Source organism: Mirounga angustirostris, unplaced genomic scaffold (genome assembly GCF_029215605.1).
Source record: "Mirounga angustirostris isolate CCGP_5_RB_7025 unplaced genomic scaffold, mMirAng1.0.hap1 SCAF_14, whole genome shotgun sequence".
Taxonomy (NCBI): Eukaryota; Metazoa; Chordata; class Mammalia; order Carnivora; family Phocidae; genus Mirounga; species Mirounga angustirostris.
In genome coordinates this window covers 61,904,852-61,923,925 of record NW_026991722.1, presented here as the reverse complement: position 1 = coordinate 61,923,925, position 19,074 = coordinate 61,904,852, and the positions used below count along the sequence as shown (strand labels likewise).

Sequence of the window (19,074 nt, the reverse complement as noted above, 5' to 3'; positions counted from 1 at the left end):
GAGCCGGGCCCCCATCACTTCACCTGTCCTCCGGCCCGCCGAGCATCCAGGCAACTTCCTGTTTCCGCGCACGTGGCCCAGCGGGTCGGTCGGGGTTCGTCCTCAGGCGCAGTTAATTATCCAGGCTATGGGAGGGGTTGACGCCGCAGTAGGCGGAGCAGCTACACGGATGCGTGGTTAGCCTCTGCACAGCCCCTTCCTGGGAACAAATGCAGACGAGTGCTGGGGCAGCTGACGGACGGCCACCACCGTAGGCGTGCATGTCGCTAGCACTCAGTGGCACCCGCAGCATGCAGCTGTTTTGCAGTTCTAAAGCGATGCATCAAGAATCACATTTCGGGTCAGAGAAATCGGTAGATTTAGGGAAAAGACTTTCTCCGAAGTCTTTGTTTAACATTTATTTCCACACATCCACGTTTCTAATTCTCATTTTTTCGGGCGGTACAGGTGAGAAACCCCAGCCAGGAGGACCTAAGGCGCCGCATGGGGCACAGCCCTCAGCCAAGCACCTGCTGCTAGCCCAGCGCCGCAAGTCAGGCCTTCTCCCCGCCCTGGCTGCCGCGCCCAGGTACCCAACGGTTTTGGACTCAGGACAAGTTCCATCATCTGGGGGGATGTTAGGCAAATATTTAGAGCTAAAACAAAACATTAGTTTAAAACCTTTTGCCAAAGGAAGGAACTGAAGCTAATGATCCAGGTAACATCATAGAAGGAAAGGAAACCTCCAGTGGTATTTAAGGAGCTCCAGGCCCCTGTTGCCCTGCCCTCTGGCCCACCACTGGGGTCTGGGAAAGCACTTCTTTTTTTTTTTTTTTTCATTTTTTTTTTTTAGATTTTATTTATTTATTTGAGAGAGAGAGAGCTCATGAGAGGGGGGAGGGTCAGAGGGAGAAGCAGACTCCCTGCTGAGCAGGAAGCCCGATGTGGGACTCGATCCCGGGACTCCAGGATCATGACCTGAGCCGAAGGCAGTCACTTAACCAACTGAGCCACCCAGGCGCCCTGGGAAAGCACTTCTGAAAGGCCACCTTCACCCAGGAAACTGGAAGATGCAGTTTCCATCACCAACTCGTGGCCCATGGGAGAGTGGTGTGGCCAGGGGCCACTAACAAGCAGGAGAGAGAGGGGATGATGCGGAAGGAGCATCCGAAGATGTGGATGAGTCCCAGGCCAGGCGACCAGCACTGAGATACAGGAGCAAGAGTTCTGGGAAAAGCCAGGGGATTCGTTCTGGGAGAGTGCTCTAGCACAGCTTGGCAGCTTGGCTGCTTCATTTCAGTGAGCTCCTCAGGCTTGGTGGCTGGAGCCCAGGCTTATGTCGGCAAATGCACGGATGCTGGAAAGCATTTGGTCACTGTATTACATCAAGCAATGTAATGTATGGAGAGGCCCAGAGGGGTTGGGTGGGGGAGAAGCTGCTTAGTCTATTTCCCATGTCTGCAGGCTTGGTGCAGGGGTGCAGTCTCTGACACGTGCACCTGCCAGGTGGTCTGCCCCGGCTACCGTAAGCACCCGGGTCCCCCCAACACGCCCCATCCCCTCCTCACAGCTCTCAGCCTCTTCCGTTTGCTCAGTCCTCCCCAGGCCCTGTCTTGGTTCCTCCTGGCCTTCAGTGTATGTGGCCATCATCCTCTGCCAAGTCTCCTTTCAGTTGCTCCTTGGGACAGAGGGGAAGGATTGGGAAAAGGCTCAGGAAGTGGCCTTTGGTTTTTCAGCATGGAGGAGGAGAGGGAAGAAACGCCCTCAAGTGATCTGCCCTCCAGGCAGTCCCTGACTCTCCCTACTCCTCTTCACCCATTCTGCTCAACCCCCAGCCCCTCCTCTCTGGCAACCATCAGTCCTGTTCTCTATATTTATGGCTTTGTTCTGTTTTTTGTTTTATTTTTTAGATTCCACATATAAGTGAAATCATATGGTCTTTGTCTTTCTCTGTCTGACTTATTTTACTTAGCGTAATACCTACTAAGTCCAACCATGTTGTCACAAATGGCAAGATCTCATTTTTTTTTTATGACCAATATTCCATTGTATGTATACCACATTTTCTTTATCCATTCATTTATAGATGGACACTTGGGTTGCTTCCATATTTTGGCTATTGTAAATAAATCTGCAATAAATATAAGGGTGCATTTCAAGCTAGTGTTTTCATTTTCTTTGAGTAAATATCTAGTATTACTGGATCATCTGGTAGTTCTATTTTTTTTTTTTTGAAGAATCCCCACACTGTTTGCCACAGGGGCTGCACCAGTTTGCATTCCCACCAACAGGGTTCCTTTTTCTCCACATCCTCAACAACACTTGTTATTTCTTGTCTTTTTTATTCTAGCCATCCTGACAAGTGTGAAGTGAGATCTCATTGTGAGTTTTATTTGCATTTCCCTGATGATGAGTGATGTTGAGCATCTTTTCATATGTTTGTGAGCCATCTGGATGTCTTCTTTGGAAAAACGTCTATTCAGGTCCTCTGCCCATTTTTAAATCAGATTATTTGTTGGGGGGGTGTGTGTGTATGTGTGTGTATGTAGAGTTGTATAAGTTATTTATATATAGTTGGGTTATATTTTTAAAAGATGTCTTTCCATTACTCAGGAGGCATCAGGCTCTAGGCTTATTGATGGCATTGTTGCCTTGGGTAAGATGATACCAACCAGTCTCCAACCCGAACTGAGCGGCAATCATTGGAGTTCAGAACAGCCCAGGAGTTTCCGGGCCACAGAAGGAATGTGAAGAGCCTGGCTCTTAGTGGAGAGGCAGCTATGTGTGCTCTTCCTCATAAGGAACCCAAGTTCCAGCTGTAGACAGGACAAGCTATCATCCAAGAGGAACAGAACTGTGCCTGCAGATGCCCATGCACCCAAGATACAAAGCAACCCTTTTAAAAGTATTTAAGATCAGCACTGAAAGCCTCCCTAGGGTCCATTTTTCTTCTGAATATTCACTCTTCCAAGCTGGTGTCACAGATGTTGAATGTCACCCATGCCCACAGATGGAACGTCCCCACTATGCAGGCAGTTCTAGACATCTAGTCTGACTTTTTTTCTGTCTGTTCTGCTTCTCTTAACTGCTCGGAGGGATTCTACATTAATGACCCATTGACAGCTCATGACCAAAACCAAAATCATGATTTTCACCTCAGCTCTCTTTATCTTTCCTGCCTTATAGTTGTTAAGAATATTCACTCAAGCTGAGGACCTCAGCGAGTCTGAGACTCGCTCAGGCCATTGAGTCCAGCAGGTGTCTCTCTGGGCCAGTCCCCTAAACCTCTGCTCTTCTCGTCCTGCGGCTCTGCCCCCACCCTCCTCCTGGCTTACTGCAGCCGCCCCTTTGTGGGCTTGCAGGCTTCCACTCTCCATCCATCCTCTCTACTCCAGGAGTTTCCAGATCTTTCTGAGGATCAGAATCAACAGAAAGCTTTAGAAAGCTATAGATTTCTGAAGCCTACGAGACTCAACCATCAGATCATATATACCTAGGGCCCAGAAATACCCTTTTTTAACCAGTGCCCAGCTGATTCTGAACTATTGGTCATGGATCTGTGTTTAAGGACAGTACATCTAATCATTAGAATCATCTCCAGCTCTTGTCAAAAAATAGAAACTCTGGACTCCCCAGGACTCTTACTTAGGAGGCCAGGGTCTACAAATCTTTATGTATTTAAGTACTTTCAGATGATTTTGACAATGGGCCAGGTTTGAGGATGTTCCCTTTCCATCCTGCCCTCGAGGAGGTCTGGCCAGATGACTCTAGAGCTAAGGTATCATGAGAACATATAGAAGATGCACAATAAATGTGGGCTCTGCCATCCTTCCAGCCAAGTTGGCTCCAATGTTCTGTCCTCACCACCCCCGTGAAAGGGATGTCTAAAGCAACTGAGGAACTAGAGCTCGAGAGATGGAAGGTAGGGGTCCATTTCCTGTCATTCACTTCCTGATCAGTTATATCTGCTCAGGCGTTACTCAAATGCCCATTGGAAAAACTAGGTCAAGTTTACTGAGGAGAGTGAAGTATGTGTGCAGCCTTATAAAAATGATGGCTGACAAGCGAAGACTCCAGGCCCAGAACCAAATAGCCAATAATTGGAAATGTCTGGTCAGCCTCCTTAATAAATGACAATCCAGGAGACATAATCGGTGGCCCCAAGTTTGGTCTCAAAGACAACTAGAAAAGGCGGCGAGTCTCCCCCTTGGAATGGGTTCAGTAACACTAAGAAGACTCTCACACCTCACATGAAATCATTCTCCTCCCACTGGATTATACCAGAGAGATTTTGAAAAGCAAACATAAATTTTTCTACCCTTAGCCAGAGCGAATTCCTACATGCCAGCACCATCAGGAAACCTAGCACATTGCCTTGAAGTTATGCCGAGGACTGGATGGATCATCTCGGAGAGTCTCTTTTGATATATGGAGGGCAGAGGAGTAGAAAATATGAGAGGGTGAGAGTGGAAAATTCTGGAGTCCCCAGGGCAGGACATCACCTGGAATGATGCCCAGAGCACCTGGGCCAGGGTGAAATGCTTCTATCCCTTAGCCCCACCTTGACCTGCCTACACGATGGCATATTCAACCAAATACACAAAACGTGGGGACCAAGATGGCTTTTTAGCAAGTCTAAAACAAAGCAAATCATAAGGACATATGCTTCCAAGTGTGGAAATATAGCTGCTTAAAATCTGACCAAATAAAATTAGTTTTCATCTACTAGCTGTTTTTCGTAAAGCATCCATCTGTTTATATTTTTGGTACAATCTCAATCACAGCAAAGTTCTTTCTTGGGAAAATTTTACGTCCATGAATGTTGTTCCATCTCCATGTAGGAAGGCTTTGTGCAAAACCAGAAATGGATTGAGCTGTGGAAAGTTCTGGGGTAAACTCCATGGACTCCTGGTGCTTCTGGCTAGCAGACGGCTCAGCTGGGCTACTCTGTGCAGCATGCTGTCTCCGCCCTGGCGCAGGGGAGCTGCCCAGAGCCTGACCTCTGAGGTTGCCAGCTCGCATGCAGAGCGCTCTGGGGGCCAGGCCATCCTAAAACACTAATGACGCATTAGGGAACAGCACGGCAGTAGCATTAAATGATGGATGATGCTGCTTCATGGCCCAGACTGAAGCATGGCCGTGAAATATTAATGAACCTTGCAGATGGCTGCGTCTCTCGTGGTTCGGCACTGCCCTGAGCCCGCAGCGGTTCATAGCAAGCAGCTTTTGTCCTGCATGGCACTTGGGACAAGGGACCGTGAAAACATTAAAAAAAAAAAACAAAACAAAACAGAAACAACAACATCAACAAACAAAACAAAACAAAACAAAAAACAGAAAACACAATAATGCCGGAAGACAGAGAAAAAAATCCTCTGATGCAAGTCGCTATACTAAAATCAAAGCCTCCAAGCAGAATGGATAGAACAAGGACCGTTGCAGAGAGCAGTCACCTGAGGAGCTTAACCAGGCCACCAGGCCACCTCCCCACAATGGGGTCTGGCAGAAAGAACACACTGGAGTCAGGCAGGCTTCAAAGAAACACCAAAGCAGGATTGGGCCAAAAGCTTCACAAGAAGGTGGTATAAACATGAATCCTCAGACTCGGGATTGATGTATGGGATCCCTCATGAGAATCACCTAGGATTCTCTAGCTACTCTGTCAGGGTATTGGTTGCACTGCTCAGGAATGACTTAGGGAGTTTTGCTTGATGTGCACACGGGGCCACAGTGAAGGTATGTGATCGGTGAACAAGCCGGGCCAATCTCCTTGGCGTATGAAGAAATACAGTGGAGAGGAGCAGGAGGGAAAAGAGAAACGGGGCCTTGGTTTTCAAGCTGAGGGCATCTCCTCAATGGGAAATCGTCAGTCTCAAGGCACAGTGTGTTTCATGGCGCAGTCCCCTGAGCCCTCCAACCCACTGTGAAGGCCAGCCACAGTCCCACTTCCTCCCCTGTCACGGGACCAGTTCAGCTTTCATCCCGGCGTATATGCTGCAACGGTATCTGTCCTCTTTTGCCTCGGATTATTAGGTTTTTATGGGATGGAATCTATGTAGTGTTAATGCTTTTATTAATAAGTGTATACTCAGCGACACTATTTACATTCGTAAGGCTTTGTAGACAGCACTACCATCTATATCCAGAGCATTTCCATCCTAAGTAACCTCTGTACCCATGAAAAATGACTGCTCCTCCCCCCTTCCTCCCTCCGTCCTACTTTCTACTTTCTGGGTCTACGAATTTCCCTACTCTCGCTTCCTCAAAAAGTGGGATCGTGTAATACACGTCTTTCTGTGCGTGCCTTCTTTCAAAAAGCATCTTTGTTTTTCAAGGTCCATCCATTTCGTAGCATATTGAATACTTTAGTTTCTTCTTATGGCTGAATAGCATTCCATTATGTGTACGTATCTCATTTAATGTGTCCTTCCCTCACAGGATGGCTTTTGGGGTTGTATCTGTCTGGCTACTGGGAATACTGCCGTCTCGAACATTGGTGCACAGATTTCTGTCTGTTACCGGAACGGGAATACTTGACAATTATGCATTTGTCAAACGTGTAGAATGGGAAACACAAAGAAAGTATTTTAATGTAAACTGTGGACTTTAGTTCTTAAAAAGTTTGAGGTTGTTTCGTTAATCATAAGGTATATTGTACACACATGTAAGATGTGGTTAATGGAGAAAAGTGGAGGGGTGGGATATGGAAACTTCCTGTCTTATCTGTTCCAATTTTATTTTAATCTAAACCGGGTCAAAACATTGTCTCCTACTTACTAAAAATCTAGAAACAGTTTCATGGAGAGATCTATATTGACTTGTGTTCAAAAAATAGCTAAGGTCCCTATATTCCGCTCAGGGACTCTTTTTTTTTTTTTTTTTTTATGTTATGTTAGTCACCATACAATACATCATTAGTTTTTGATGTGGTGATCCATGATCCATTGTTTTCGTATAACACCCAGTGCTCCATGCAGTACGTGCCCTCCTTAATACCCATCACCAGGCTAACTATCCCCCCTCTCCTCTCCCCTCTAAAACCCTGTTTCTCAGAGTCCATAGTCTCTCATGGTTCATCTCTCCCTCTGATTTCCCTCCTTTCATTTTTCCCTTCCTTCTCCTAATGTCCTGCATGCTATTCCTTATGTTCTGCAAGTAAGTGAAACCATATGATAATTGACTTTCTCTGCTTGACTTATCTCACTTAGCATAATCTCCTTCAGTCCCATCCATGTTGATGTAAAAGTTAGATATTCATCAGGGACTCTTTTTTCCTATGACACATGGATCCGGTTTCAGGGAGAAATTAATCTTGACTTCTATACTTAATGGTGATGGACTTAATAAATTTATATCTGTATCTATGAAATAATAGAAAAATGTGTCTCAGCATTTTTATACTCTTCTGTTATGTCTATGTTATTGAATGAAAGACTTATTCTTAAATCAACCTAATGAGTAAATTTCCACAGTACCTTCCTCGCTATACCCGATTGGGTACACCTGGTTATGGAGAGAGAAGAAAACTCTTTTCCTTCTCCGTTGGAAGTGGCCAATGTGGTTGTGGGGGGTTCCACAGCTTTAGGCTGATCTTCCACACAAAGTTCTAGGAAAAGCAAGGAAATAGAGAGCAGAGTTGGCATCTTGCTGTCAGTAGACCATAGGGGAATTAGACATTATAGGTACTCCTAGTTCAACCTTTGGCTCCCCATACTCAGCAACTCCTCAGCAGACATTCCTCCCTCAAAGTTGGACTTAGGAAGATGTTGCAGTGTGGTGTGCACTGAAAACTGACAGTTGTTGTGGGCAACTACGGTTATTTAGCAGATATAATAGAAACACAGCAAAGCACAGTGACCACACCTGATGGCCTGGATTCACATCCCATTTAGCAGCCACACCTACCTGAGAGAGTTACCCCGAGTTCATTCCACCTACCCGATGGCACGGTCCCTTCTCGTTCACTCCCAGGCATCATCCAGACAGCCAGTGAACCCTTCCACATCAACCCATGAAAATACCACAAGATATTCCAGTTTCTCTCCTTCTAAAAATGTCTGGATTTAGACTACTCACAGTAGCTTCCAGATTTTGTCATCCACTTTGAGAAGAGGTGACTTGTAACTCCTTTCCCTACAATGTGTTGCTGGATGGCATCAAGATTCTCCTGATCCAGTGAGAGCAGTGTGGTGTGTTCCCTGTGTGCATTCTCGGTATGACTATGTATGAAATTGGCATTCAGAAATAGTATAGTTTTCTGAATTTAGAAGCTATTTAAGGAAGCCAGCTTCATTGAAAAATTGAAAGTAACTAATACGGAAAACCTAGAATATTCATCTATCAGTGTGGACAGATTGGAAGGTGGACATGAAAAGAAAAAAAAGGAAAGAAATTTCTCTAGAAGTGAGGCAGCCACCTTGAGAAAAGAGAATTCAGAAAATCCATATGAACATACCTGTAGAACAGCAATTCAGGTTGCCCATCGTGCGAACCTTCACACCTGTTACCAAACTGCAAGGGCTCGGCTCACAGAGTGACAGTTGAAATGGAAGGAACGGTTGCATCATTGGTCACCATGGCAATGGGTCATGACAGAACTTTCAGAGTGAAAGCAGCTCTGCACACTGTGGGTTGATGGAAAGAAGTGGGTCTGGGATGGGTAGATGGACGATGGGTATGAAAGAGGGCACTTGTTGTGATCAGCACTGAGTGCTGTATGTAAGTGATGAATCACTGAATTCTACTCCAGAAACCAATAATGCACTGTATGTTAACAAACTAAAATTAAAAAAAAGAAAGAAAGAAAAGATACCCCTGGAGGGGGCACATTGACTTAAAATTTATATCTGCTATTCTCTAAAACTGTTAATAAAATACTGTTTAAAAAAGTCTTTCCTGGGGTGCCTGGGGGGCTCAGATGATTAAGCGTCTGCCATCGGTTCCATCATTATCCCGTAGTCCTGGGATTGAGCTTCACATGAGGATCCCTGATCAGAAGGGAGCCTACTTCTCCCGCTGCCCCTCACCCCACTCATGTTCTCTCTCTCTACCTATCAAATAAAAAAATAAATAATTTTTTGAAAAAGTCTTTTCTACAGGGCCCCTCTCCCCAGAATGGCCCTGTTTTCCTTCCAGGAGCCCCTTGGAGCCAAGGATGACAATTAGTGATGTTCTCTCAGGTGGACTGCCTGAGCCATGCAAACATATCTCCCTCATATTCCAATAAATTTCATTAATTTCGTTTTGAGATTTCCTTTTCTCTGGGGGCAGAAAAATATTCTTTGGAAACACTGGATTGCTCTTGCATTTCAGATTTTAAAGGCGTTTTGTGCATTGACCTCCCTCTCTCCTGCCCTCCATCCTGAATTCCAGGTCTGTAATGAGGGTAGTTCTGTGTGGACAGTGGGTCCTCGCCACCACTGGATGGGGCCTCCCGTGGCGTGCGTGCAGGTCATGGGTCCACACTACTCTTGCAAGGGGAGTCCTTACATGGACTCATGAGATGAGGCAGGTCACGTCTGTGCAGGACCCTCTTGGCTGCAAAGGTCAATCTGTGTGCACTCCGAGTGGTTGGATTCAAAGCCTCTCTGCTGGTTTCACCCCTTGTCCATCCACTCCCTTGAGCTGTCATGCAGGGGGCCACATACATTTTAACCACCTGCGGGACTGGCCACATGCTCTGTGTGGTCCCTTGCAAAGTGAAAATTCGGAACCCCTTGTGCAAAAAGCTGGGAGAAATATGCAGTTCCAGGCAGGAAATATAAAGTGTATTTCTTAAAAATGTTTTATGACTTATGAAACAGAACAGGATTGGAAAAAACATGAGTAACAGAATCAATTTACACATTACAAAACAATCTTTTTGCTTCTTTAGGTAATGCAATCCTACCATTGTTTTTTCCAAATGATATCTAAATAAATCATTTTTCTGGCACAGTTTTATAAAAGTTTATTATGTCATTTCATGTATACTTTTAAGAACTTAATTTTTTAATAATATCATCACGTAATCTCCATCACTTTGGCAAATGTCAGATAACAACTAATTTTAATTTATGATTTTGAGAGGATTTTTTGTTGTTGGGGGTGTGATTCCTAGTATAGCTATTTAGAGTACCTGATAGGCCATGATGGATGACATTGGATGGATTTCTGACGTGATGTCAAAATAAAAATTTTATTTAAGACATCCAGAGCTGATTCCTGTGAAACAAATTTTCCAAAAAAATTTAACTGTAAACAACGTCAAGAATCTGAATTTAACTTGATGTGTACTTTGGCATTTTAGTGTTTCCTCTGATATGTGCCATGAACTGATAATGTATAAATAGCCAAAGCTGGCTTTCCATTTGTACATAATTCCTGTCAATCAAGAAGTACATGCTGTAAAACACCTGAAACTTCAATGTGGGGTATTAGGGACTAATCCTAATTATTCTGGGGTGATGCACATAATATAACCATACAATAAAAAATTAATCCACTGGGAGATTCCTGAAACAGATCACCTGGGCACAATTCTGCTGTGGGAGATCTTGGGAGGCTCTCTGGGAGGGGGCTGAACCCCCATCTGAAGAACACATTCAGGGTAACTGGGGTACACCCTGGGTCATGACTGGGGCAGGCAGTAGGGGAGAGGATGTCTCCTGCATAGGAATTGCATATGCATGGAATCAGGAGGTGATGAGGCAAGTCTGAGGAGGAGGCCAGGGGAGGCCAATAAAACCAGAGCTTTTTCTCAAGCAACTGACAATTTATCACCAAACAAGGAAAGTGCAGGATGTGCACGCTGCTTAGACAGAACTCAGGGTGCAGAGTCAGTCCAAATCCACAGGAATGCTGTCATGAGGCTCAGACTTCCATGACATGAGGTTCAATGAGAATTCAAGACCTCCCCAGCCACGTGCCACACACACATCTGAATGATATTGATGTTTACAATGGTCAAGAAAACAGGAGGACAAACATCAGCCACATCCTCTTGAAGGCTGAGGAGAGCCTTTGGGCACTGGGGACAATTTTGCATGTATTTTTTTTGTTGTTGTTATTTTTTAAAGTTTTGAGATTTATTTTATTTAATATTTACTATTATTTATTCAAGTACTATGTTAAAATATAAAATCTCCCAAACATTAAAGACATTCCAATTAATTAAAGGATAATAGACACATCCTGAGCTACCTCCCTGGCAAATCTTGTAGATATGTAGAAGAAATAGATTTATGCAAGTCAAAAATTCTCAGCCTGTGCATTCTTTTTGATTATGAAAGCTATTATTAACCACAGTTGCGTGTATTTTAAAGATACAATGTGGATTTACAATGACTGGAAGCTTTACATCCTATCTTAGAATCCCTGCATGTGTTCTTGTTTCTTTTCCATAAAGTGCAAGCCTTATCAACATACTATTTGATGAAACATCCATGGCCAAAAATAGTTATTCAAATATATTCCAAAACAGCTCTTTGACTGTGAGGATGAATTAAATAAATCTATAAATGCAAGAAAGCATATATAAACAAAACATCAAACTCCACCACTCTAAAACCATACCTACAATAAGTTAAAACGGTTTTTAAGTCAGAGGAGGAATACAACACAACACAACTCTGTCCAGCAATGTAGTTCCAATGGTAGGATGTTGTCAATATCAGCCAGCTTAGGTCATAATATTCAGTATAGGATTTTTAAGACAACTTCTTTTAAACAGACACTCACCTCTATTTTTACGTTGAATGTCATGTGTGCGACCTAACAGTCTCACACGACTGCATGAAGAGTTTCATCTGAGACATATGTTCTGTTGACCCCAGGGATCATCAGTCACAATCATGGCCTGAGAATATTCAAGAGAATAGGATGTGGTCACTGACTAAGGTGACAATGGCATTTAGAGATTCTCTCTTCCAAGAGAGCAATGGAGGAAACTGGCAACAATGGTCCCCATCTGTATTTTCAGAACTCTGGCAATTAACCAGAACCGGCAGCAGTAGAGGGAACATCGACTCCAGGAAACCAAAACCAAAAAACAGCTGAATCACAGAAGCATGAGATTTCTGCCATTATAACTTGTCCTGGTCCCAGTCCCTGCCCCGCGGGTCCACGGAAGTTCAGAAAACTAAGAGCCACGTTCACAGTCAAAGTCAACAAGGTGGCAGCCACTGGAGGGAGCAGAGCAGGGCTGGAGCCCCCACAACACCTCCCTCCTAGAGCCTGATCGCTAATGGGCCAATCTGATGGGTCTCTGTAAGACCCCATCTGTTCAACTGTCTGTATTCAATCTGACTTGGAAGCTGCCCAGAATAACAAGTCTTTCCCTGGCATAATAGTAAAAAATTACATAAAACAAAAAGAATACAGGCAACTGTTCAACTTGTGGTTGTTTAATGTGAGGGATAACAACTGGTGCAAAAAACAGACTCACAAAAACCTTAAAAGAAGAGCTGAAGAGTGAGGTTTCCATAGGGGCTTTGAGAAGCCCCAACTTCTTCTCAGGAATCTAGAACATGCACCAGTGCAGGGCTGTGTGCGTGCTCAGGAGAGACCTGACAAGGCCACACACTGGCACCTTGGGCTGAGCCTGAAGCTGTGCACATGCAGGAAGGGAGGCTTCCGGCAGAGTTCTCAGCTGCTGGCTCAGTGTGCAAGACACGGCCCCACATGCCCAGGGAGCCCTCGGCACAGCCTGAGCCGCTCCTCCATTCGAGGCTGCTAATGCGGTCTCTGCCCAGACACTGGTGACCACCCAGCAGCCAAGCAGGACCTACAGTGGTCACATGTGAGCGAGATGACAGGCTTGGAGAATTAGTTCAGAAGGGTCACTCACAAGAAAAGAGCAATGAGGGGTGCCTGGGTGGCTCAGACATTAAGCGGCTGCCTTTGGCTCAGGCCGTGGTCCCAGCGTCCTGGGATCGAGCCCCGCATCAGGCTCCCTGCTCTGCAGGAAGGCTGCTTCTCCCTCTCCCAGTCCCCCTGCTTGTGTTCCCTCTCTTGCTGTCTCTCTCTCTGTCAAATAAATAAATAAAATCTTTAAAAACAAAAGAGCAATGACAAAAAATAGCGGAAACAACAAATCTTGGGGAAGCATAGGAATCTGATACCCAGAGTTGCCATGTTCTATTATTTTAAGCCCAGTCTATACTCCCCTGCCCCTGGGATGATGATGATGATGATGATGATGATGACGACGACGACGACGACGACAACAACAATAGATCTACAAGAGAAAAAGGAAGTCTGGTTCTATGCACAAAAGTGTTGGCAAAGCAGGACTAAGATTGCTTTCCTGACACAGGCCTGCCTGCTAGACTGGCTGTCAGCAAAGTCCAGCTGTAGGAGGGGCTCTTCTCTCTACGAAAGAGCTAGGGAATTTTCTGACTTTGCCTTTTTCCAGCTTTTGGTATTTTCTGAAAACTCGGGGCTTCCCTTGGCTTACAGCTGCTGTACTGCCATCTTTGTCATTCCATGTCCTTCCCTCTTGTGTCTGTGTGTCCAAAACTACCTGTTCCTGTAAGGACAACAGCCATTTGATTAGGGCCCACTCTAGTCCAGTGTAACTGTATCTCAACTAGATTATATCTGCAAAGACCTGATTGAGACTATGGCTCTCATATATAATTTGGGGTGACAATTTACATCCACAACGGGGCTTAACAGCAGATGTGAGCAGGAGGAAGACAGAACCAGTAAATTTGAACATAGGTCACTTGACATCCAGTCTTATGAACAGCAAATTTAAAAAACTAAGAGCAGGGGAGGAAAATGAACGGAGTCCCAGAGACCTGTGTATTACTTACAAGCATCCCAACACAGGCACAAGACAGTCCCCAGAAAAATAAAAGAAAGAAAGGGATAGTGAGAATACATGAAGGAATAATAGCCCAAATCTCACCACATTTCATTCATCTCAACATTTAAGAAGTTCAACAAAGATGGAGAGGAATAATCCACCTCATAGTAAAATGGTTCCAGGCCAAAGTTAAAGCAGAATCATGGAAGCCACAAGAAAAGGACCTCCTGGTGTACAGAGGGTCCACAGTAAGGTGAATGACTAATTTTCATCAGAAGCCACAGAGGCCAGAGGCAGCAGGGTGGTGACACATGAGAGCTGCTGCAAGAGAAAATTGGTCGAGCGACAAATGTTCATCTAGCACAGACCTCCTTCAGTAATGAAGGACATTTCAAGACGTTCCCAAACAAACAGAACCTGAGAGAACTCTCAGCTGTCAACAGCCCTGCAAGAAACATTAGGGGGGGTCTGTCAAGTGGAAAGAAAAAGACAACAGAGTAACTCAATTTTCCATGGAGAAATAGTTACAGAGATTAATATACAAGCAAGTAAAATGTATAAGTGCATAAAATGTATCTGGGATAAATGCATAAAATATATTCTTCTGATTTACAAGGATACTCAATGCTGAACTAATGAATCATTGAACATTATATCAAAAACCAATAATGTACTATACCTTGGCTAATTGAATTTAAATAAAAAATATTATTTTCTTCTGATTTACAAGGACACTACATGAAGTCAATATAAATTGGTGTTGATCAGCTTACAATGTCGAAATGGAGTATGTAGAACAATAATGGCAAAAGGAGGGGATATTGATTGACTAAAGTTTCTGTATGTCTTGGAAATTAATCTGGTATTAATCCAATTAGAATGTTATAAAGATGCTAATTGTAATGCCCAGGAAAGCTACTAAGAATATAAGCCAGAATACACAGGGAAAACAACAACATGGGGATTTAGTTAATACTCTGGGACATAACATCAAGAACAGCAGTAATGGAGGCATGTGAGAACAAAAAAATATATAACACACATAGAAAACAAATGGAAAAAGGACAGATTGCAATGCTACTTGAAAAGTAATTAACTTAAATTGACATGGATTACACCCTCCATTAAGAGGCAGAGCTTGGCAGTGGGGATAAAAATCTGCAGTCTCTATGCTCTCTACAAGAGTCAGCCTTTACATCCAGGAAAAAAGGAGGTTGAGGGTTAAATGATGGGAAACTAGGCACCAAGCAGATATTAATCTAAGATAACACCTACGCCAGTTTTGTTAATCTAAGACAAAGGTTACGATATTTTTTACACAGAGAAGGACAATGACTAGTACTAAAAGTGGCCACTCTTCAAGGAGATAATTATGATCATTTCATACTTAATGAGAGGACTCCAAAACACATGAAAGGGAAGGAGATAACTGAGGAGCGGGACAGACCCTCAACGGGAACGGCTGGAGACTTCAATACTTGACTTCCGACAGTGCAGAGATGGTGATTTCTTACTCTGCTCACATCAGCACTGTGGGGTAGGCAGGAGAGTGGATGGGGGCCATACTTTATGGTGCAGGGCACGGAAATTTGGAGAGATTAAGTGATGTGCTCAGGGTCGCAGTGACGATGAGGGAGGGCTCTGGGGCAGAGGATATGGATGGTTCCCTGATCACCCAGATACAAGGTCACGCCCTGCACACCGAACCAAGCCCCATCCTCAGTCCCAGGTGCACATCCTCCTACCCAACACTGTCACAAGGGGTCAGCTGGTGCCCCAAGGGGGTGATGGCCCAAGACAATGGCTCAACTCCTGAGCAGTCCCCTGGCTCTACACTTCAGTCCCTGACACCAACACTATGCCTTTTTCTCAAATGAAGACCCTCTGATGGATTGGGGGGACCCAAACATGTCTCCAGCTCCCCCTCACTTACCTCTGCAGCCCCAGAATTGGATTCTCTCCACTGCCCTGCAGTGAGAATTCCCAGGGTGCCGGTGCCCACCCTGAATGACCAGTAGTCTTCTTAAATCCCAAATGGCTCAGAACCCAGGACGTTCCAAACCAACTGCACACATGACAGTTGCTCAGAGAAATAGCTTCATCTTCAACGGACCACACTTGCTTGTGGAACAGTTAATGAACTAGGAGGGGGCTGCCCAGGCTGGCCCTTCAGTGGCTAATGCATGACGTCTTCCAGCCCCCATGTCTCCTAGACGAAGATCTGACCCACTCTCTGTGCAGCCTGGACTAAGGCCTTTTGAGCATGGGAAGCAGCTGCACGGGTTCTGAGTGTCCTTCCCCGCTCCTTCCTTCCTCCCCACACCCACTCTCTGCTGCACAAACTGCATTTCCTTCTCTTGAATCTACCAACTGATTCACACCCACAGTACCTTCGACGTCGTAGTCAGTGGAAGTGATTTGCATGACTCTCCCCCATCATTTAGCCAGATGCCCATGTGGGTGCTGCTGAACCACGGATGGTGACAGCCAGGAAAATTTCTTGGCTGTAGATGATTTTGCTCTGACTCCCCGATTTGAACCCTTTATGATATTTTCCCTCTTCTAACCTGAGCCACGATCCTGGAAAATACACCAAAAATAGAACCGTTGAAAGAAATATAGGGGTGACTGCCCCCCAGAGAGGAAACGTCGATGGCTACAGGGCAAAGGAGGGTGGAAGGTGGCCTTTCAGCATTTACATGGGCACGATGCATTACCGCTCATGGAGAATATCTGTCATCATATCCTCTCCTCTGCCATCATCCCTGTGGGATGCAGGGGCTAGGGGCTATGCCCCCTGTTTTGTGGTTCATGGCACTGAAATGCAGAGTGGTTAAATGGTTTGCCCAGAGGCACAGTGCAATGACAGATGGGTCAGGGAGAAAGAAGAAGTTGGTTATCTGGAGACAGAGATCCCTGAACCCCCTGAGTCCTCTAGCTTATGTGCTCGACTTCTGAATTCAGGGTTCCCCTCCCTCCTTTCCCCAAATTTCCCGCCCAGAAAAGGGCACTGGCCTGACCCAGCCTCCACCCCTACGTGTCAATCCCTGCCTGAATCTGAAGCCATGATGTTTTGCTGAAAGGAAATGCCTGGAACGGCAGGGAGGCCAATCTGTGTCCCTCTGCCCCAGCATCTTTACATGCGAGACTGAGCTCCTGAGGGTCTGACTCGTGGTCTACTCACAACCACCCCCTTGTCTCCACTTTGTGGTCACACGCAAGAGCAGGCCCCCCACGTTTTTGGAACGTTTTCCTGAAGTGACAACAAGTCCATCGGGGAAGCGATGGAGAGCACGGGCACAAGGCTGTCTTCCCCTTTTCATGCCAACCTCACCACACTGGTATTTCCTCCTCTTGTTCTAACTTTCAAACTGCTTCCTCTTACTTCTTCTCTTAAGTCGATGGAAAGGAAGCTTCTTGAGAGCTGAAAGCAAAAGCAGCCTGGAGCATGACCAGTGCCACCCAGGCAGGAAACAGCCAATTGGGGGCCCCAGGAAGATCCTCAGTTCCCAGAGCTCCTCCTCCCTGCTGAGTCCAAACCCCGCTGCCCACTGGGCTATTCAGGGCTGCTCCCCAGACTCAGGGGTGCAGACCCAGGGTCTGGGGCCAGGGCGACACTAGCTAGAAAGGGGCCGAGAAGGGCTGCAGAGAAGTTTCCTGGACACTGCAGATGCAGGGCCTCAGTGCCCACAGGAGACCAGATCCTTCAGGGTGGGCATTAGAAAAGGAGGGGGTGGGGAAGAGCTAGGAAGAGAGGTGCTCATGGGCAGCAGAGAGAGGAAGTGCAAGAGCTGGGAGGAGGAAATGAATGACAGGCACAGCGATGCTCCCTGTCCCTGAGCCTAGAAACTCTGCAAAGTGATCCTGCGCATGGACAATTGCAGGGCGGCCCGGGTGGGTCTGGGAAACAACAGGGACAGTCAGGCTTGAAGTGGGTGCTCTGCCTCATTGCCCCTGGCAGGACAGAGGCTGACCTCTAGGTAGACGCAGGGTCCACCTGACTGTCCCAGGAGCCCTGACCCACTGCTTCCTACCTGAGTGCACTTCTGATGTTGAGTTACAAATGCATCTTGACTTCTGTAGTGATGCTAATGATGCACTTAATAAATTTGCTCACATGAAATAGAAAACATGAGGCAGCATCTTTGTAGTTTTCTCGTAAGTATTCAACACTGAAGAAACCATAGTAGCTATTCTTGAGGTAATGAGTAAATTTTCACAGCACCTTCCTCGGTGTTCCCGATTGGGAACATCTGATTATGGAGAGAAAAGTGGACTCTTCCTTCTTTGTGTGGAAGGGGCTGATGTGGTTGCGGGGGGCTGCACACCTTCAGGCTGATCGTCCACACAGAGTCCCGGGAACTGCACAGAAATAGAGAGCAGTGTTGGCATCTTGCAGGCAGAAGACCACAGGGGAATCAGACATAATTTACTCCTAGTTCAACCTTCTGCTCCCCCTACTCACCAGCTGCCCAGCAGAAAGTCTTCCCGCACAGTGGGACTTAGGAAGATGTTGCAGGGTGCTGTGCCCTGAAATCCCCCACCTGACAGGTTTTGTGGGCAACCACGGTTATTTAGCAGAGATATTATAGAAACGCAGCAAAGCACAGTGACCACGCCTGATGGCCTGGATTCACATCCCATTTACAAGCTACACGTACCTGAGAGAGTTACCGAGAGCCCTCTGTGCCTCAGTTCCCTGTCCTGAGATGTGGAAATATTCATACCGCCTACTCACTAGTGCGCTGTTGTGACGCTAAAAGTGATTTCCTCCAAGTAGAGACTGGAGCGCAGTAACTGTCTGGTGCTTCACAACTGCTCTGTAGGTGTTCAGGTATCGACGGTCTACGGAATGAGCTGGACACCTGGTAGTGGGTGAAGCCAGACACGGGACTTGGATGGCTCCACTGCATGGGCGATGGAAGCTCACTCTTTATCCTGCACAGGGGAATGAGGCTTACAGCTCACCGAGAATATGTATCATCTCCTCCTGTAATCCCCACACCAGCACCGTTGGAGGGGAAGCAGGGGCTGTAAGCCATAGTTTACAGTGGAGGGCACGGAAATGTAGAGAGATGAAGGGACTGTCCCTTGTGATGGATCCGGGACAGGAATGTGGTTGGTTCCCTGGGGAGGGAGATCCCCGAGCACCTGACACCTGCCCACGACCCTGAGAAAATGTGCTGAAACCCAGAACCAAGAGCTTTCCCCACTTTCTCAAATCCAGCTGTGCCAATGTTTCTTTGGGACACAGTGGGTGTCCCTGCAGGACGTGTCTGTGCCATGAGAACAATCTGAATCCTACC

The 19,074-nt window shown here is 45.9% G+C and overlaps 1 protein-coding gene across 6 annotated transcripts in view; it reads right to left on the bottom strand.

Annotated features, from left to right (window-relative positions):
• MPPE1 (metallophosphoesterase 1) overlaps nucleotides 1-19,074 on the bottom strand; it is a 48,985-nt gene that overhangs the window by 23,613 nt on the left and 6,298 nt on the right. Inside the window, exons 4-8 of one of the 6 annotated variants that reach the window (XM_064577998.1) lie at nucleotides 16,159-18,706; nucleotides 11,698-11,815; nucleotides 8,435-8,603; nucleotides 7,455-7,585; nucleotides 24-199 (exon numbers count right to left, since the gene is read on the bottom strand). The gene's annotated coding sequence lies outside the window, so the exon portion shown is untranslated. Of the gene's footprint in view, nucleotides 1-23; nucleotides 792-7,454; nucleotides 7,586-8,434; nucleotides 8,604-11,697; nucleotides 11,816-16,158; nucleotides 18,707-19,074 lie in introns of those variants that run through there. The other 5 variants (XM_064577999.1, XM_045887104.3, XM_045887101.3 and 2 more) reach the window with 5 other exon arrangements.